The 22,054-nt window shown below is 44.8% G+C and overlaps 1 protein-coding gene across 2 annotated transcripts in view; it reads right to left on the reverse strand.

The window, feature by feature from the left end:
* Nucleotides 1-21,452, reverse strand: part of DAB1 (DAB adaptor protein 1) — a 1,363,191-nt gene extending 1,341,739 nt beyond the window's left edge. For both annotated transcript variants that reach the window (XM_060409726.1, XM_060409737.1), the window contains exon 1: nucleotides 21,181-21,452. The gene's annotated coding sequence lies outside the window, so the exon portion shown is untranslated. The remainder of the gene's footprint in view (nucleotides 1-21,180) is intronic.
* Nucleotides 21,453-22,054: the final 602 nt, after the last annotated feature.

Raw genomic sequence — 22,054 nt, forward strand, 5'->3', positions numbered from 1 at the left:
CCTTCTTTTTTTTCCCCTGCTGACAGCTCTGTCAACAGCAGGCCCCTCTATGAGGCTGTGAATTTGGAGATCACATATCAGAGGCAAATACTGTTGCTTAAAAACCAGGCCAATCAAGGAAACTCCTGAGATCATGGTGACCCACAGCCCAATCTAGCCCATGACTTGGCAATCAGTGAGACGTCAGAACTTGGTAAAAAGACCATCTGGGGAGAGGGGGACAGGGAAATAGTTCTGTGGATATGGTCAGTTCAAGGCAAGGATGTGTTACCTGGAGATGATTCTAGTAGTTCAAAAAGTAGATCTATCTAGATGCAATCCAGCTGTGGCTTTGTATTATTTTGAAGCTCAAGTGTTGAGAAGCTACTAGGACAGTAGGGTACTAAATGTACTAAATGTGAAAAATGTTTTGTCAAGTGTGAACATCTATATCAATGTAAAGGATTATAATTATTACCTTTTTTGGGAAGGGAAGAAAACTATATATTTCTTTAGTCTGTTTTTGGAAATTAGGTACCAGTAAAGGCACAAGCTTTAGAAGCACTGAATTTCAGAGCTGTGAAGAAATTATTTCATTCCATCAACAAGCATTTGGGACCGCATCTGAGAATTGAGTCCAGTGTGGGCTCTGAGGAGCTGGAGAGGAACCAGATGCGGCTCCCAAGGTCCTTAAGGAGAGTGATAAACACCTTCATGGTGTTAAGAGAACAGGGACTGGGGGCAAGAGGGGCATCTCAGTCACTCTGGGCATCAGGAAACACTTTCCATCTAAAGAGCAGTTAGGGCTGGGTTCCAAAGGAAGAACATAGTGGGTGTGCCAATGCAAAGACATAGAGATCAGGGTAGAAAGAGGTGATGGGGGCATTTTAAGGACCGGACTAACAAAGGCCTGGCCTCCAAGATCTTCATTTTACAGATATGAAACCTGAGGTTCAGAGAGATAAGTAATTTACCCAAATCACCCAGGTAGGAAGTGGTACAACTCTATTCACCCCAAAGCCTGCTTTTACTACTCTACTATCTGTTTACACACTAACCACAGAAAACAGCATCTAACTCCAAAGCGTTTAGAAACTTCCCCATAAACACACAGACGGCTAGAGGTAGCCTTGAGATTAGAACCCAGCTCTTCCTTCTCAGTCTTCCGCCTCCCAGTCCAGCACCCATTCCACCATGACGCACAGACCCTGCCCATTTCCCAGTCTCACTGAGTCTTCAATACCCTGTCATATCCTTGCTCCCGGATCCTTCCCATGGCTTCCTCACTACCAAACTCAGTCATCAAGACTGATGCTTTCATTTCTTTTCCATTAAGTTGACACAAAGAATGAGGGCACTCTCCCTTCCCATGGCCTCTCCTACCCTTGGAACTTCAGAGGTCAGGAAGTCACCAGGCATTCTCACTTCCAAGCCATCCTTTTAAAGGTCAGCTGATCTGGGAATAAAATACTTCAGTGTTAGGCATTTAATTTTTAAAGAGAGAGCAAAATGGTAAGGAGACCTTAAAAATTGCTCTCGGCTTTGTGTGTAATCATCAGCAGGCTGGAGGTCACCACCAATCTCTCAAGATTTTCCAGCTTAGAGGAGCAGGAGGACTATTTTTGTTCCGGGAGTCAGAGAAAATTGCAGACCTGACCCCACCTCCTTCATGCTCAAAGCGGACCCACCTCTACAACAAAGTTCAATTATGTATTTAAGATCAGCCTTATCCAATGGCTTGACCACTAACAAAGAACCCATACAAAGGACAATAACTCTAGACAAATGCCTGGTCCTGAAAATCACCCTTAATCAGAAACAGACACATGGCCAAATGCAGCCACAAAATAAGTGTTTGTTAAACCTAGGCTGTGCTAAGCTCTAAGGAGGTATAGCATAACAATACTAATATTGATTAGATATCTACAAAGGTATAGATATTCTCTAGTTAGTCTTTCTGCACCCTTCAACAGCTCTGCAAGGTAAGAATTACAGCCTCCTGGTTGGCACTATGATGTGATGGTTAATACCGTCAGCTCCAGAGCCAGACAATGTGACCCCCACCTTTGCCACTTATTAACTGTGTGACCTTGAGCAAGTTACTTAACCTCCCTGTACCTCTGTACCCTTAGTTGTGCAATGCAGATGATAATAATACCAATTTCATAGGATTACTGTGAGTAAATAAGTTAATAAATGTAAAGTGTTTGTGGTGCGCGGTAAAATTCAGTATGTGTACACTGCCGTGTCATCATCCCCATCATTTATATGAAGAAACAGTCCAGAGAGAGTGAGTGAACTGCTCATCCAGCCAGGAAGTAGAGGATCTGGAAATGGACCTCAAGGCAAGGACTAACCTTTATTGAGGATTAACTATGTTGAGAGTTCACATAATCTGATATCCATAAAAAATTGATGAGTAGGTATCATCAGCCCCAATTTATAGTAAAAGAATTCTAGATGCATGTGATTTACTCAGAGTCTCCCAGCTGGGAAGTGAAGTAGCAGCGCCTAGGTTTGAATGCAGGTCTGCCTGATTCCCAGAAACCCTGTGGGGCCTCCTTGGGAACCCTGCCTGCAATGAGATGCCTACGGAACCTGCACACAGAGTGAGGGTCTGCAGCTCCCCAAGGGTCTGCTCTTAGCCAGGTCTTTTCATTACCTCACTAATTGTCATGATAATCTCTGGCACAAAGTACTTACAGACCCTTTAATTGCATAAGGAAATACACTCAGAAACTGACTACACTGTATCAAGGTCTCACAGCTGAAGAAGAGGGTGGAGAAGCAACAGATTCAAATCAGGGGCCAGACTTCCAAACCTGCGACTGTCCCCCACCAAGCTCCTTGGACTACCTGAATTTGAAATCACACAAGAAATCTGCATTTCAGCTTCTGGAACACATGACAGTTTCTCAACGCAGACTGTTCTCAGCTCAGTATGAAAACATATAACAGGGTATGAATGCCTGAGTGAAAGAAAGACCTAAAGTTAAATTATTCCAGAACGCCGAGCTATTGTCAATGATTGACAACCAGTCTCAACTCTCACCAGTGACAGCCACATAAAAAGTAAGGCTTCAAAAAGAGCTGGGTTCCCTTCAATTAGCAGAGCTGAAATGAAACCACTTAGAAAATTATACTATTGGGCAACTGGTGGGTTTTAAACATAATAAGAAAAATAAAGGCTTGGCCTGATGTTTACAATCAGCTGAGCAAGAGACATCAGTCGTGCCAGGACCTGGAATCATACCTTCTCCTAGAGCTCATGCTTGTTTGCCTCTCTTCCACTGCTGCAGCCCTGGATCATTCTCTCATTCCTTTAGCAAATATTTATTGGTTCCCAACCAACAAGCATGGAAGCTACAATGTGAAGCAGAACAGATTTGGCCAGTGCTTCTTGGAGCTCCCAGACAAGCCAACAGGATGGTGATCCCCTGGATGGGTGACATCACGGGGAAAGGCTGGGTGCTTGGAGGCAGAGCAGAGAAGAGGGTCCAGCAGAAAAGAGATTTCACACTGAGAGGGAAACAGTCCTGTGAACAACAACAAAAAAGCCTGCCCAGTAGGCAGTGTGTTTGGCCACCAGGAGAAAGATAAAGGTGGCCTGGGCGGAGGCCAGGCAGCCTTGGAAGGGGTGGGCCCTCCTCCTGCTGCACCCACCTCTCTGTTCCCTGGGCACTCTGAAGTCACAGCTCTGGAAAGCTGGAAGAGCTTTGAGTAATTCAGCACCATTCAATGAACTATGTCCTGGTTACACAGAGTGAAGTCAGAAAGAGAAAAACAAATGTCGTACATTAACGCATCTATGTGAAATCTAGAAAAATGGTATTGACGATCATGTTTGCAAAACAGAAATCGAGACACAGACATATGGATACCAAGGGGGGAAAGTGGGAGGGATAAATTGGGACACCGGTGTATATATATATATATATATATATATATATATATATATATATATACACACTATTGATACTATGCATAAAATAGATAACTAATGAGAACCTTCTGTATATGTATAGCACAGGGAACTCTACTCAGTGCTCTGTGGGGACCTAAATGGGAAGGAAATCCAGAAACGAGGGGATATATGTATATAGCTGATTCACTTCGTTGTACAGTAGAAACTAACAACATTGTAAAGCAACTGGACTCCATTAAGAAGCACACACACACCTCCCAGCATGTGCGAAGGCTCAGAAGGGGACAAGAGCGGGCACCTGCGAGTGATTCCCGGAGACCAGACTGCCCAGACCAGGTGATGGGTAAGTGGTAAAGGCTTGCACTTTATCCTGAGGCTATGGCAGGTGCAGAGGGGGAACACTGAAGGCTGAAGACAGAGGAAGTAAGCCCTCAGATTTGGGATTTGCCAGATACCACTAAGGCTGATATACAGAGACCACGCTCTAAGCTCTGAATGACTAATTCCAGAGCCTTTGATCTTTAGGCAGCCCCATATCAGCAGCATTCCTAGAATCTGGAGGGGTCTAAATAAGGAGAAACGGCCAATAGAAAGCAAAAAGACCTAAGTGCCTCTGGTTGAAGAACAACTTCAGGACAGACTTGCTTCTCAGATCTGGATCCCAGTGGAGCGGAATACAGTGAAGATTAGATTCTGGACCTGCCTCTGTCTGTAACTAGCCATTTAGCACTGGACAAGTCAATGTCCAGCCCCTCACCCGAGCCTTAGTATCCTCATGTGTGTGATGGGTGGAGGGTTAGGTAGCTAATGAAAAATGATCTTGACTTTTAAAAAATTGATTATTACTTGCATTCAGTGAACTCTTACTCTGAGCTTGGTGTTATATCTCAGTTCACACCTAGAAGCACCCTGCGAAGAGATTCGATTATCATCATTCCCATTTCGTAGCATGGAAACTGAAATTCAGAGATGTTAAACAAGTTGATATTAAGTAATGTAGAAGCAGGATTTGAATCCAGCTTTCAGATGCTTAACGTGAAAACCTTCTGTTTCAGGGTTCTCAGAAATGTATTTCACAAGGATTTACTGAGCACCTGGCCAAGAAGGGTATAGAGATGAGGAAGCAGAGTCTCCCAGGGCAGAAGTCAGACATGCATTCTCAGGTTGGGCGTCCTGAATTCTAGCCCTGGCTGTGTGATGAATTCAGTCAGCCTGTATGTAGAGAGTATTGGGGTGGGCAGTGCAGAGGAAGGGGTAGGGGAAGGGGCTGTGACAAAACAGTCCCTCTGGGTCTCTTTCTTGTACTGTGGACTCCTGCTGTGTCCATAGGATATCACAAGATATCCAGGGCTGAGATGACCAACAGCTGGCACAGCTATAACAACCCCCAGTGTTGCATCACCCCCAGTGAACTAAACCCCCAAATGGCCAGGGCAGAATGCCCAGCGTGTCCTTATTGGGCAGGTCCAGTCACCATAGTCTGGGCAGAAACTGCTCCTACGGTTCTCAGGACCAGGCCATTCATGGTGGACAGAGCCCAAAGGGCAGGCTCTGCAGAGAAGTCTCCTGGTGATAGGTTGTGAGACTAGGTTAGACCTGAGGCCAAAATAAGGGAAAGATGCCCCAGGTGGCAAGCTCTGAACCTGAGGCAGCCAATTAGGGCTAATTAGCCAACTGAGGTGCAGGGGTCAGTGGAAAGGCCAGAGAGAGGCTGCAGAAAGATCTGCCCCCAGGCCTTTGGCAGCACCTGCAGGAGCCGAGGCCTGCAGACCTGCCCCTACCCCCAGGTGACATGCCCTGCTCTAACTAATGAGCCGCAGCCAGTGATGGAGGGTGTAACCTGCAGAGAAATGCTTTCTGCCTTCTTCTAATAAACTTTTTCCTGAGATCCATGGCTGGATTCCCCCATGAATACAGCCCCAGGTGTTGGGGGAGGGAGACAGAGGCGCACAGTAACAGCTCATTTAGCAGGGAACAAATGGCTTCCTCTCAGGTCAACAAATACAACATGATGCACTCAGACAAGCGTGGGGGCCCGGGACCTGTGTCTTGTGAATCGGAAAGACAGACAGAGGACACAGCCACACACGCCTTCAAGAAATCCCCTGCTTCTAGGAGGTGCAAAAAGAACACAAGAACCAAAAAAATGATATTTGCTTCAAACAACCCAGAAGGTAAAATGCAAAAGCATCCATCAGAGCAAAATATTGAAATCAAGATGATTATTAATAGTAATAACAGCTTATATGTGTGTGTACACTCCCTTGTCATTCATAATTCACTTTCACATGCATCATCTCGTTGAAGCTTCACTACTACTTTATAGAGCGAGAAAGGCAAGAAGCAGAGTCCACATTTTAGAGAGAAGGATCTGGGGAGGCTGTGAGCTTAAACCTAAGATCACACATGTCAAATGTCAATGCCAGAGTCCAGACTAAGTCTTCTTCTTCTATTTATTTATTTTTAAAATGTTGGCAGTCAAAGCACTGAATCCTAACCACTAGACCACCAAGGGAACTTCAAAATAGTCAACTTTACGCTATGCGTATCTCATCATCAATTTTCTTTTCTTTCTTTTTTGGCCACACTGCTTGGTTTATAGGCTTCCCTGGTGGCTCAGAGGTTAAAGTGTCTGCCTCCAATGCAGGAGACCTGGGTTCGATCCCTGGGTCAGGAAGATCCCCTGGAGAAGGAAATGGCAACCCACTCCAGTATTCTGGAGAATCCCAGGGACAGAGGAGCCTGGTAGGCTACAGTCCACTGGGTCGCAAAGAGTCAGACATGACTGAGTGACTTGGTATAGGATCTCAGTTCCCCGACCAGGGACTGAACCTGGGCCAATGCAGTGAAAGCCTGGGATCCTAACCACTAGGCCACTGGGGAACTCCCCCAACCAAACCTTCTAATTCCAAAGCCACTGCACTTTCCATGTTAGGATGTCAGATCCAATCATTGCTACATTCCTTTTTATACTTTTTTTGAATCATAATATGTTAGGACTGGAAAGGTCCTTTATAATTACCAGAATCCTGGAACCCAGAGAGATTAATATGCTCAAGACCACACACTGGGTCCTTGGTCTGCATACTCTCTCCAGACCAATTTCTGCCTCCTCAACATCCATTCAATCCCCAATAACAAGGACTCTTGCTACAGATGCCAGTAATAAAAATACTTTTACGCTGTCCCCTTAAAAACAGTAGATGCCAGCAACTAATGTATTTCTTTACTGACATGAGTCTTTACTTCTAACATAACGTAAAAACCTTAATGTGGTGGGAGAAAAGGCACAGAAGGGGAGAAGCAGGAGTGTTCCCGTGAGCAGTAGGGACTCCATAAATGTTTGCTGAATTGAATACAGTGAAATAATCATGGACCCACAGGGAAAAGAGAGAAAGAGAAGGGATTTTGCACACACATAGATGGAAATGCGTCTACTCTATAAGAAGACACTGTGCTGGGAGTTTGGCATGAAGAAGACATTTGCTGTATTCCAAGCTGGTTTTCGACATCAGCTTCAAGCTTCCCACTGTCTTTACATCTAACACTCGCAGAGAGAACACAGCGGGATGTATGCTTCCAGGCAATCCCTTGGAAAATGCTTGACCTTCACTGAAGTTTTGACATTGTTTTCTGCGTCACCTAGGTGTCAATTTTTTTTTTTAGGGAAAAATTCTGGAGTCAAGAAAGGAGTATGTAAAGGCGGCAGAACTCTTAGTAAAATGCCTGTGACAGTGCAATTGCTGTAACCTGATGTCAGAAGGCATTATCCCCTGCTGCCACTGAGCCCGCTCTCTAAAGGATTTTGCCTGATGGTGACTTCTGTCAATTTCTGTCTATTTTCGCTCCTTCTTTCAATCCACTGGTGGTTTCAAAGTATTTGGGGAAGGTTCTACAGGAGGTAGGAAATGTCACAGATCACCACTTAACACTTTGGTCTAGAAAGTGTTCTAGTCATCACTGTTATTTGTTGAACACCTGCAATGATAATGATTCTCTTATACTCAAAAGCATGGTCAACTTTACTGAATATTTACTAGGTGTTCAACGCTTAGCATTTCACATGCACTATTTTATTTAGCCCTCACACAACAATCCTCTGATGTTTAAGGTGCCCAAAGCTATAGAACTACCCAGCGGCAAAGTCAGATGCCAATGTCAGAGCCAGTGTTCTTTGCCGGTACCCTACCATTCATTCTTGTGTTCATTTGCACAATCACTGTGTACCAGGCATTGTGCTAGCTACTGGGACAGAGAGATAAGACAAGACCATGTTTTCAGGAAGCTCACAGGAACTTGAGCAGTCAGATAAACTAAAGGTCACATGTGATGTGTGAAGGGTGGTAATGGTAGGGATTGCTGGGTTCTCTGGGCACATCCCAGTCTAGGAGGTGTTGAAGATTCCCAGAAAAAGTGATGCCTTGTTCTTAAAAGGGTCAATAGAAGGCTATCACACAAAGCAAAGGAGGGCATGGAGGGCAGTTCACTCATGGTAGGCAAAGTGGGGAGCTGCCAGCACTGAGACATGGAGACACAGGAGAGCATTGGCAAGTTCAAGGGTCTTCTAAGTAATTCACAAGGGACTGCACCCAGAGGAGACAATCAGGTAGTGAATGAATAGGAGACTGGAGAGGAATGAGGCTGCAAAACAGGGTAGAAACCAAAAAGAGGCTTTCTGCCAGGCTAAGGGGTTTGAGTTTTGGCTTGAAAGCCCAGGCAGCCCCTTGAGGGTTTGTATGCAAGTGCGTGATGTTCAAGGGGAACACTTACTGCAGCTTCCACCCCACTCCTCAGAGGGGAAAGTGGGCAGCAACGCTTCCATCCTCTTGCCTCAAAGGAAAGGGACTGATTTATCTTCTGGGCAAAATCAGAAGAGAACAAACACGTGTGGCTATAGCAGATATGGGCTCTCCCGGCACCATTCCAACTCCATATTTGCATTTCTTATCCTTCTGTAGGACACCCAGAAGTGACTACAGGGTGCTCTAGGGACCAAGCAGACACACTTGCATGAGGCTTGGAAGGAGGAAGAGATAGACAGGCAGTATCTGCCATGTGCAAGGACAGTAATTCTTCTGCAGCAGTTCAGACGAAGATCCTCCTATCTCCAGCAGCACTGTAGTCTCCACCCTATTATGTCATGGTGTGGTTGGGTAACCATGCTGACATCCAAGCTTGGCTCTTAGGCCCCTCCTGGAATGCTAATGGCTGCCCAACACGCATTAATAAATTCTTTTCTGTTTAAATTATTGCATCTGCAACTGAGAACCCAATTGACACTACAGAACAATTCCTTTCATTCTGTCATTCATAGTTTTCTGACCTCAGAAGATCCTCATTCACTGCTCATCCATGAAATTAGCCTACGAGGCCACATGTGCTCCTACAAGGAAAAGGGAAACCTGTCAATATCCAGTTCAACTTAAAGAGAAAGTTCAGGAGGCAAAACCTAAATTCTCCAGTGAAGCATTAACAGAAATAAGATCATGCCTCATCTTTTTCAACTCCAGTATTCATCTCCCATTTGGTTTTTAACTTGGAGAGAGAAAAAGCATGAGTATCTCTCAAAATCTTCCCCCACCTGCCACCAAAAAAACAATGAGCTCACATTTGTGCTTTGGAGGCAGGGAAACCAGTTAGAATCAGCCATTTGGCTGAAGCAGACACAATTCCAGAGTCAGTCTGGAGTAAGAGAAGGGATGCTTCTGTGCTAATCAGAAAAGCAATGGGAGCCCATGGGGTACAGAAACTTCAGCAATGAGATGCAATCTGTTGATTACCAGGAAACCTGTTTTGCTAAGAGGTCATAATCTCAAACTCTCAGCTCACTTGTATCATTTGCAGGGGGCTGATTTCCCCCTTGACACTCACAGAATTGCCCAACACACCTGCTTCCAAAGCATGTGGTCTCCACACCTGAACCTCTTAGAGCTGAAAATGAGGGATGAACAAGAAAGAGGAATATAACTAACCCTGCGTGCAGTCATAAAGGACTAGACAGGATAGGAGCTGAATTAAAGAAATATCAACCAGGAAGCCTAAAGGTTTCTAGTCCTTGAATCTCTTATTGGCAAGCTCAATTTTCCCCTCCCTAAAACAAGGAGACAAAGATGGCAAGTAAAGCCATCTTTGCTGAGTAACTAGTTCACACAACAATGGGAGGTGGTGAGCAAAACAGGAGATAATTGCACTCAAGGGCTGGCAACCCTATGAGAAAGTTGAGGGAACACAGGGAATCATGGGAATAGGTGTGGCAGAGACCAATACCCATCCTCCCCATCCTCGAGCACAGCACCCAGTTCTGACCCATGGCCACCCAGAATAAAGACAGTGCTCTTCATTCTCCCTTCTGTTAGAAGTGGCCCACTGGCTCAGACGGTAAAGTGTCTGCCTGCAATGCGGGAGACCCGGGTTCAATTCCTGGGTCGGGAAGATCCCCTGGAGAAGGAAATGGCAAACCACTGCAGAACTCTTGCCTGGAAAATCCCATGGACAGTGGAGCCTGATAGGCTACAGTCCATGGGGTCGCAGAGTCAGACACAACTGAGCGACTTCACTGACTCGGTTTTGGCCAAGGAGAATGGAAAAACAAATTACAGGTCCAACTTCTCACCATGCCCTTAAAAGAAATTGGCGGGGGGGGGGGGGTTCTCCAAGCCATCTAGTTTGAATGAGGAGGTGGTGCTGTCCCATCATGGATGATAAGAATGATAGCAATGTCGTGGGGATGGAGCAGGAGCAGTCGCAAGGAAGAAGAGCTTGGACCCTGCATGACTTCACCACTGGGAGCTGCCCTCTGCAGTCGACTTTTAAATGACTGAGACATCTAATTCTACCATTTTAAAGACATATTCAAGCTGCTTTATTTGGTGTCTTGGCTACCTGCTGCTGGATCAATATTCTAATTCTCTGAGATGGCATGCCAACACTTCACTTATCCAGCAACCTCACTTTTCCAGAAAACAGCTGTAAACAAAGATAGAAACAAAACACCACCCTCAAACAGCCAAACTTATATTGTTACTGGAGACTGATGCACTTTATTTATAGGGATGATACCCTGGCCAAGACTTGGTCGGTGTTTATGGACCCTTATCACATCTGCATTTCCAGTGAGCATGGTTCCTGATATAGTAGCCCAGAGCCAAAAGGATGGATAGAAAGGGGAAAAGACTGCTTTTAGAGGCAGATTAACTGACAATACCAAGACATGAAGACACAATCTGACAGTGAGAGAAGGTATAAAAAATACAGATTAGAATTTTAAGTCCATACATCCATATGTCTAGGGCCACCCATATATAAGGGCAAACAGTCTTGCATCTCTAAATAGCCCTTAGGAATACCAAATATATAGCTTGAAACAATGGTTGATGTTCAAAATGCTATTTCTTAGTTATAATCTATAAGCTTTTTCTTGCTTAAAAAGCAAGAAAGTATGTAATTCATTTATAAATATTTTCTAAACATTGGTTATCTTGAAGCTAACTTATTTCAAACATCTCCGTCTATGTGGCGCCATACATATAATTTCATACAATTCAACGTTAAATGAAATACATTTGGACACCACACTTGTAGTCAGGGTTAAAACCATTCACTTTGAACCTACGTTTTTTTCAGGCTTCACCCTGTATGTAATGTCTTAGAGATGAATCAGACACATCATTGTTGTCTAGTAATTCCTGGTCTAGATTTAACAGAGACAAATAAAGAGATTACTATAACACTAGCTCAAACCTCTATGGATGGAAAATCAGATGCAATGTAGATTAAAAGAAGATTACTGTCTATGATCTAAAAGAAACTCATACAATGATAAGAAAAAGACGAACCATCCCAAGAAAAATGAGCAAAGACAATGAATTATCTGTCCATCAAGAAGCAAATCCAAATGGCCAATAAACGTGAAATGATGTTCTTCACTGGTAGACATCAAGAAAATAAAAGTAAATAGCAATGAGATCACTTGTTACTTCTCAGGTTAGCAAAAGTAAAAGAGGTTGATAATATGTGCTGTTGACAAAGACATAGGGAAATGTTACTTCATACCTGGTTGGTGGAAATGAGAATTATTATACTTTATTTGGAAAGATATATAGTACCACCTTCTAAAACTTTAAAAAATGTGTATCCTTCAACTCTTTAGTATTAGTTTGGGGAGTCATAAAAGTTAAAACATCAACAGATACTGACAAATGTACAAGGATGTTTATTTCATCATTGTTTGTAAAAATCAGTGAAACAAAAGTAAATGCCCATCAGGAGAGAAATGGTTGAAAAATCAGTGGTATGTTCATACCACTGAAACTTATACAGCCATTGAAAAGAATCATTTATATCAAAGCCAGCTGTCTGAGGGTGGGGGTGGGGACTGGAAGGGACCATAGTGTTTAAAGTGATAAAAGCAATATGCCAAGGAATGTATATATGATCTCATGTTTTACACCCATGATAAAAATCCCTATGTTTTGTGTATGTGTGTATATGAACATATTCTGTAAATGTTACGGGAACTTAGAGGAAGATATGGTAGGCAGCCTCATTGTTAGATTAGTTTGAGGGGCAAAAGGGAGTAAATAAATAACTATATTTTTTTAAAAGATGTCTAGGATAAAAAGTAAATAGTTTGCATAATAAGGCAGAACAAATAAACTATCTATCTACATATGCTAGCGTTTGTGTTTAAAGAGGCAAATAAAAGGATGGTCACCAAATTATAGGCAAGACAAATAACTAGAATTTCAAGTGATTTTTTTTACTAGTTTCTAAAGCTTTTTCTATACTTTGGCATTTTTACAATGAATTTGTTTTATTTATATGATTTTGAAAATTAATAAAGTGCTAAACAACAACCCTTGTCAGTGCTGGTCAATGTTGAGTGATGTTAACTAAGAAGCCTGTGTGGGGGGCATGATACCTGAACTTGACGTCACCATTCTATCGGGTTTGGAGGATATCTGAAAAAGGAGGGTGTTCCCGGCAGGAAGAACTAGAGATGTAGAATATGATAGTGAAATAAACATGGGGACATCTACCTCATCCGGAACAGAGGATGAAGAATGAGCTAACGGATGCAGTTCCATGACCACCAAATAAAACCACACAGACAGGAAGTAGAAGTGGCCACCGTAATGCATGCAAAAAATGTGACTTTTAGAGTTAACATTAACAAAGGAAAACAGCTTGGTTTCTCCAAGCGCTACAAATTGACAAATATTTTGAGTTCTAAGGACTCTGTCCGCAGTGACACCATGTGTTTCAGTCAGATGTAAACTTCAGTTGGGTAACAGTTTCATTTAAATCCCTCCTTCCTGTCAGTTTCCAACTAGGCTATAAATAATTGCTTGCAGAAAAAAATATGTCACTAAAGATCTAAGCTCAAGCTACCAAAAAAATGGTCATTTTGAAGTAAGAAGAAGTCATATTCTGCATGCTAATTAAACAAGATGTCTCAAGACCTAGGGCTCAGAGCTCATTTTTTTTTTAAAAAAGATTTCTATTTATTAAAAGCCTATGAATACAAATGAATTCTTTACTTAGTATTCACTCTTATTTAATTCTGCCCCCTTTGAGACAGGAACTACATGTGCTTTGCTGATAAATTGAAAGGTTGTCTGATGCCACGGGGCCCCCGGTCATCCACAATATGGATGTTTATGCCACAAGTGTATGTACTAATGGTGCAGGGTTCCTGCACTGTTACCAACAAAGAGCCCAACTGATGGTCACTTTCTTGCTCAGGGCAACCAGGGTCACAGAGCTGCCCAAGGTAGTAATTTTCAAGCTGAGAGATACCCTCCTTGCTCTTTCACAAAATACTTCTTATTCTCTAAGTGGAAGTTAAAATCACAAGGACTCCAACTTTCCTATTCCCATCACCATATTAGGAAGCATGGCAGATATATTATTACTTCATTTCCAGGGAATTGAAAGAGAACTCATCAGGTAACCTTTCTTATACCTGACAGAGAAACAGGAGAAAAAACTCAAGTCCTTGAACTTGAAGCCTGTGTCTTTTTAGACAGTGATCCGCTGAACACTGGGCTAACAGTGAAAAAACAAACCAAACTTTCATCATTTTAATCTTTGCTGGATTTTAAGAGCAGCAACAAGAATCAGTCAGTGAAAAAAAGAGACTGGAGAAAGAAAATGAGAAGAGAAGAGGCCGGACACGTGGGGCCCTAACCCCATTTCCACACTTACTGGCAATGAGAGTCTCAGCATCCATTTAACCTTATCATGCCTCAGTTTCTTTCTGTAGAAATATGGTGTTGTTTTGAGAATTAATGGGGTAACACACGAAAAGTGCCCATAAGCACAAGATAGGTACACAGTAAAGATAACTGCTATGAAGGCAGCAATGACAATGATGATGAGAAAAATAGTGATGATAATAACAATGATGATGGCAGTGATTCTACTGCTAAGCAACTCCAGTGTCTTAAATGGGTCCCAGAATCTTACACACTTGAGTACCAAAGAGCACAGACTATCTGTGCCCAAATCCTATTTCTACCACTTAGCTGCATCTCATAAACGCTGACAGAGTTTTTGCCAAGAGAACACACTGGTCATAGCAAACACCCTCTTCCAACAACGCAAGAGAAGACTCTACACATGGACATCACCAAATGGTCAACACTGAAATCAGACTGATTATATTCTTTGCAGCCAAAGATGGAGAAGCTCTATACAGTCAGCAAAAACTGTGGCTCAGATCATGAACTCCTAATTGCCAAATTCAGACTTAAATTAAAGAAAGTAGGGAAAACCACTAGACCATTCAGGTATGACCTAAATCAAATCCCTTACAATTATATAGTGGAAGGGACAAATAGATTCAAGGGATTAGATCTGATAGACAAAGTGCCTGAAGAACTATGGATGGAGGCTCATGACATTGTACAGGAGGCAGGGATCAAGACCATCCCCAAGGAAAAGAAATGCAAGAAGGTTGTCTGAGGAGGCCTTACAAATAGCTGTGCACAGAAGCGAAAGGCAAAGGAGGAAAGGAAAGATATACCCATTCAAATGCAGAGTTCCAAAGAATAGCAAGGAGAGATAAGAAAGCCTTCCTTGGCGATCAACACAAAGAAATAGAGGAAAACAACAGAATGGGAAAGACTAGAGATCTCTTCAAGAAAATTAGAGATACCAAGGGAACATTTCGTGTAAAGATGGGCACAGTAAAGGACAGAAATGGTATGGACCTAACAGAAGCAGAAGATATTCAGAAGAGGTGACAAGAATACACAGAAGAACTAAACAAACAAACAAAAAAAGATAAAAACAAGTTAATCCATTTTATGAGCAGCACATTGCCCATAGGAAATTTTTGCTTCTCTTAAAAAAAAACAGTTGGAGAAAAGGATCTACAGGTTCAAGTTCTATTATGTTACCTGGTCAGGATTTCCAGGTCAAAAGGAATACTGTGATCTGAAAAAAAAGGAGGTGGGGAGGGTACAGTCTCTAAAATCAAAAAGACGAGTTCAGATCCAAGCTCTGAAGCACATTAGCTATGCGAGCTAGGACAAGTTACTCAGCATCTCTGATCCATGGTTTCTTCTTTACTCATTAACATCTCAGCAAATATTTTATTGCTATTTATTGTACCGGGCAGTGTTCTAGCTGAGGATTATAATGCCATTCCTAGGACTGCTATAATGATTAAATGAGAGGATACAGATTGTATGTCTAACCCGTTGCCTGTCACATATCAGTTCAGCTCAGTTCAGTCGTTCAGTCGTGTTCAGCTCTTTGCGATTCCGTGGACTGCAGCATGCCAGGCTTCCCTGTCCCTTGCCAACTCCCAGAGCTTGCTCAAACTCATGTCCATAGAGTCAGTGATGCACCAATTAACAGGAGCTGTAGCCCACCTCAGACGGCAGCTGCTATCTATGCCACGTTCTGGAGGCCTCCAGCACCAGTGGGTGCCTCATTGACAAAATATCCCAAAACCAAAATCTCAAACCATCCCATTCGGTGCTGAAGCATAGCTGCTGAATCACAAACCATGTCCACGGTTGCTCACCAAACTCTCAAGAAAGTAACTCCATCCACAGCTGTGGTTCAGAAAACTTCAGACATGAAGATGAGCATTCAATAAGGGAGTTTCTAAGAGTCCAGGCAATGTGGACCCTACTAGGGCTGAGCACCAGCAACACACGCCCCTCTTCAGGAAGCAGCCTTACCTGCTAGATTCTTCTGTCCCACTGAGTCATGCACTAAAGGGAAAGCAGAAGTTGCCCTCTCCCTTTCTGGGACCAACTATCACATCTGAGAAGACAGAATGAGTCTTGGGTTCTTCCTGGCTCGAGGGGCTCAGCCAAGTGCTGTGAACATCTCACATGTGCCTTCCTTTCTCATCTGTGAAAGGATAATGGCACCTGCGGAGGTATGGGTGAAGGGCTCCACAATCTCATAAGCTCTGAGCAAATACTGGGCATACAAACCTGAGTTTGACGCTTTTCCTCTCGGTGCCCACAGGTCCACTCATGGGGCAGAGTGGACAGAACAGGGGCAATAAATGAAGGAGATCTGGGTTTGAATCCAGGCCCCACTCCCACTTCCCTGTCTAATCTGGCCAATTTACATAACCTCTTAGAACCTAGCTTTCTCCATTGGTAAAATAAGGATTACAACATCAGTCACATAAGGCTATTGTGAAGATTACTGAAGCAATTTATTTAATTAAAAAATAAACCAAATTAGTATGTGTTCATTTACACCATATTTGCTGGGCACTTACTACATGTACAACTATGCACTAAGAATTACAGCATATATATACATATATAAGCTGACTGCTGAAGAACTGATGCTTTTGAACTGTGGTATTGGAGAAGACTATTGAGAGTCCCTTGGTCTGCAAGGAGATCCAACCAGTCCATTCTAAAGGAAATCAGTCCTGGGTGTTCTTTGGAAGGAATGATGCTAAAGCTGAAACTCCAATACTTTGGCCACCACGTGCGAAGAGTTGACTCATTGGAAAAGACTCTGATGCTGGGAGGGATTGGGAGCAGGAGGAAAAGGGGATGACAGAGGATGAGATGGCTGGATGGCATCACTGATTCAATGGACATAAGTTTAGGTGAACTCCGGGAGTTGGTGATGGACAGGGAGGCCTGGCGTGCTGCGATTCATGGGGTTGCAAAGAGTCGGACACGACTGAGCAACTGAACTGAACTGAACTGAACTGAACTGATATATTACATGATCCCTGCATATGATCTAGCCAAGAAAATACAATGTAAGACAAAGGTTAGGAAGAAATTCAAGTATTTAATAGCATGTGCATTAAAAATAGAGGGTATTTAGGTGGGAGTGGGGAGAACTGTCACTTTTTACACATACCATTTGAATTTTTAAAATTCTTATAATCAAAATAAAAAATGTAAAAATAGTGAGAGCAAGATAAAATAAGAAAAAAGATGTTATGACTGTTATTCACCCTCTAGAAGCTCTTGAGATGAATGTATCCACTGACCTTCGCTCACAGAGCTTTGTGCCCCCTACTGTGTAATATATACCTTGAGAATGAAGAGGTGGATAAGTTACCCTCACTTGGAAGGAACTTACAATCTACTGAGAGAGAAGAACACATGGATAGTACTTCCAAGGAAGTGTGTTAAGAATGCTGAGGGAACGCGGCTTCCTGAGGGAAAAGGATCTCTGAGTGGATGCCACTTTTGAGATGGATCCTGAAAGATGAGTGGACTCCATCAGGCAAGAAAGCAGGAGGTATTTTCCAGACAAGAAAAGAAGTCTGCACCTGCAGAGTTATGAAAACTGTGTATGGTATGCATGTGAAATGTAAGAGCAGTGTGTGTGTGTGTGTGTGTGTGTGTGTGTGTGTGTAAGAGAGAGAAAGCATCTGTGGCAATGCTGTGTGTGTGAGGGTGTAAGTTTGCTTATTAGTATGCATGTATGTAGTGTGTGTGTAGATGTGTGTGTATGAGAATGTATCTATGTATGTGTGAAGCCCATTGAGAGGGAGCAAGAAGGCCCGGCTATGAAAGGCCTTGAAGTCTATGGTCAGTGATTTGAATAACATGCTTTAGGCAACAGGGAAACTCTGGTGTGTTCTGATCACATCAAACCCTAATCCTAACCCTTTAGACAGATGATGTCACACCTGTGGAGAGAGATCATGCTGGAGGTCCCTCTCCAGTATGAGTTGGGAAGCTCTGAGAATACTCTGGACTAGAATCAAGGAGGCTGGAGTGAAGACATGTTATAATGATTTTCCCATTACTCTCGGTCCTGGGTGGCAGGTTAAGAGTGTTCACTCCACTATCCTTTATTATTCTTCTTTCCTCCAAGGTTAAATACATTAAGAATGCACTATTTTAAAAAATGTCAATTCTATGGAAGACAAATCTAAAACAAAGGATGCCTCCCTTCCAAAGTCATTCCAATACCCAGCAGGTCCAAATGGAGTGCCCCAGCTTGACCCAAACAAGAGTATGCTCTTGGGGCTATGAAAGCCAAGCAAACAGACTCCTTTGGAACTCTGACCCTCCATACTGACAACTGGAGTTTAAGCCAAGGAAAAAATAAGGAGCAGAGCTGATGGCTTTCTGCGCCACAAGGCTTCCTTCATAAGTCATTATCTGATGACGTCAGCGCTGAGGTCCAAGCTAGTCTAATGCCAATGAGTCTTTTGCAGTTTGGGGTTTTCCTTTGCATTTTGAAAAATTCATATAATACAAAACTCTGCTTTATGTGGGCCCTTCTTTCTCCTTTTCAGCGCTGGAATTCCTCCTGTTTCCCTCTGCCTGTGTCTCCCTCCTCTTCCTCCCCTTCCCTTCCTTGTCCTCCCCCTCCTCCTCCTCTCTCCCTCCTCCTTTCTTGTTCTCCATCTCGCCTCTCTCTTTCCCACTGTCTGTATTTGAAGTCTTAAGCTGTCTCTGTCTCTCTTTCTCTTACTACTGCCCCCCCCCCCCCCCCCCCCCGCCTTTTCCTCTTTCCCTCTTTTCTCTCTCCCTTCCTTCCCCCCCACCTCACCCACCCTATATCCCTACCCACTATGTGAAAAAGCTTTGATTACAGAAAAGGAGCAAGGCCTTTGCCAGCACAAGACTCAGACCAACAAATAGGGTCACAGTAAGGTAACTACCTGAGTCTAGCTTCAAGAAAAGAAAAGAAAAAAAAAAAAATCTTGTAAAAGAGAGAGGACTGGATGGTGGCCCTTGATTCCAATGAAGGCAGGTGGGGCATGTGGTTCCCAGTTGTCCCGGACACCAGTACCACTAGGCAGTCTTCCAGCTGGACCATTTCTATTTGCCAATAAGCCTCAGCCAGTCCCCCTCCATTCTACTGGGAGTGAGGCGGCATAGCCACTGCCTCACTGCACTGCTTAGCTACTCCTCTGGATCAGCTTGGAAAGGAAGAAAAGCCATACAATTCAGAACCAGTTACAGTCAGCACTGCAGGGGATCTCAGGGACCCCCTGTTTCACCCCAGTCCGGTCATTGGTGAAGGAAGCAGGTCCCCAGCTTGCTAAATGCCAGGGGGACCCATTATCAGAAAACCCAGACCTACGACCTGTTGCAAAAATGCCTCCACCCTGGGAACACCTCTAGGTTTTTGCTTTCTGGACAGGAATCTACTTTCCAGGGTCCAGAGATATAAACAGAAGAAGATTAAAATAGAAACAGAACGGGGTTAAAATGCACTCAGTACTCATCAGAAATCCACCGCATGTTCCCGGGAAGAAGGATTCCAGCAGTAAAGTCTGTGGGAGATGCGGCTGCAGTGGTGGACGGCTCTAGGCTCTGAGGACCTTTTTAATATGGCTGTATTGTAATACCGCAGTGCCAAACCCCGCCAGTCCTTTACCCAAAAGCAAAAGGAAGCCTCGCTTGGCAGCAAGAACTTCCCAGCTCTGGTAACACATTGTCTCTGTTTTATCCCGGTTTAATAACCGCTTTACTGAACGCAAGCCGGGGAAATCTGTATCCTCGGAAGGCACAGCATAGAAACCTCCCTATGCAACAACGCGATTCCTCGGACATGAAACTAAAATGCATTCATCGGAACTCAGCCTCCCAAAGCAACAGCAAAGCGACTGTGAGGCGATTTACAGGCGAGAGCCCCTCAGCGTTGAGGGGGGATGGGGAAGGCAAGCAGCGGACACACCTTTCCTGAGGTGTTTGAAACGTACTGCCTGCAAAGTCCTTCTAGACCGAGCTGCCAAGGGTTAATTTCCTCTGCAAAAATTGATTATCTCTCTCTCTTTCTCTCTCACACACACACCCCTACAGTAGCACCCGCACAACCTCCGCCACTACCACACATTTGAATCTTTTTAATCTGAAATTTCCAGAAATTCCCTGATCGGCCCTATCTTTTTAGAACAGCCCCTCCACCTGGGCTGGATTCCCACCTCATCAACAGTGAAAGCCCAGAGAGCTGGGCATAATTATTTTTCTACAAGGTTATGCCTAATTGGCCACTAACCTAATTGATTAATCATCTCATTTTTCAAGACAGCATCAAAGAGCCAAGCTGAGTGAGAACAGAGAAAACATGCGTCTGGGTGGTACGTGGGGTAAAATTACAGATAGTGGGGGAAGACACCCCGCCCCAGCCAGCTTGCCTGGTTTTTGGACACGGAGGTGGCCAGAAAAGAACAGAAAACCTAGAACGTGCTGGGAAACTCGAAAAAGCTCAAAAGGACTGAGCTGGGAGCCTCGACGCCATCCAGCCAGCCTGAGTGCAGCCGCCTCCGAAGAAGATGAAGTTGTTTCTCCCAGGTCAGAAAGGGTTAAATGGCTGAGGGCAAACCCAGGCTCGGCTGGCATGGAGGAGCAAAAGCCGCCAGTCTCAGTGTCGGGGAGTCCGCCTGGAGCACCGTCCCCCGCCCCCCGGGGTTCGCCCTCTGGCTGCGGCCGCAACTTGCGCTGCGCAGGGCCCTTGCCCGCGCCTTTGCGCGCCACCCAAAACTTTGCGCACACTGCAGCCAACGCTGCCTGCCTCGCAGCCAGCCGCGCGCCACCGAGTGCCCTGGACCGCTGCCTGTGGGGCTTCGGCTTTGGACTTTTCCCCCAGCCGCTTCCGATTCCCACCCAGGGGGCTCCCTCGCGGTTGCGGAGCTCCACACCCGCCCTGCGCTGGGCTGGCAGGCGGTGCGGGCGCTGCGTTCCAGATGACCACCTCGCCGGGCCGGGCAGCACCCCGGGGACAGACTGGTCCCCTTTGCCGCCCCTGCCCCTGCCCGCCCACCCCGAGCCTCCCACGCCTGAGCGAGAGAGCCCAACACCTTCTCCTACCTTCCCCGCCGGCCGCCGAGGACCACACTCTCCGCTCAGCCCTCTCGACTCATCCTCCGGTTGCAGCAGGAGAGGGCGAGGGGGCTCTGCTTTTGTTCCCTGGGGGTGGCAGGTCCGTTTGGGGCCAGGGCGCGCAGGAGATGCCGCGGAGCTGGGTATCCCTGACGGGGGATGCTCACTCCCAGCAGCTCTGCCGGCAGCAGTAGCGGCAGCAGTAGAGATAGTGCCGGCTCTCTGCAGGCCACATCTTTCATACCTTATACATCACTACCGCATTCCCCCGAATAGGGGAGCCCCACAGCATTTCGCCACCTAGCGCAGAATGCAGGCGACCGCATCAGTAGCGAGGCCGACCCGGACAGGACGTGAGCACCGCTGGAGGGAAGAAGGACCTCAGTACCCACTCATAAGTTCCCTCCCAGCTCTGAACACAGCGAGGCCAAAACTTGCAGCCACTCCGCAGCCTTCACCTTTTGGGACTCTCTATTCCGCAGAGAAATCTGGACTTCAGGCCAAGTAATGACGGTTTATTAGAGGAAGTCCTCCGGGAGCTGTCGCTAGGCTCTTGGCCTGCACATGCTTTTACACAGCCTCATCCTCGGCGGAGTCTTCACACACACGAGGTTTTGCCGCAGCAGACACGTGCTGTCTTGCACGAGCAGAATCCTCAGAGAAGTTGTTGTGCCCTCCCCCAGGATCCAGTGTGTGGGCACAGGAACAGGCAGACAAGGGTTCCAGTTGCAGTTGTTGAGATCTTAAGCAAATTGCCGAAGAAATGATGGAGGCTCCATTTCTTCATCTGCAAAATGGGAACCAGATTATCTGTCTCATAGGATTACTGTAAGAACCAAATGAGATAAACATCGATCTCTAC

The sequence above is a fragment of the Ovis aries genome, chromosome 1, assembly GCF_016772045.2.
Source record: "Ovis aries strain OAR_USU_Benz2616 breed Rambouillet chromosome 1, ARS-UI_Ramb_v3.0, whole genome shotgun sequence".
Lineage (NCBI taxonomy): Eukaryota > Metazoa > Chordata > Mammalia > Artiodactyla > Bovidae > Ovis > Ovis aries.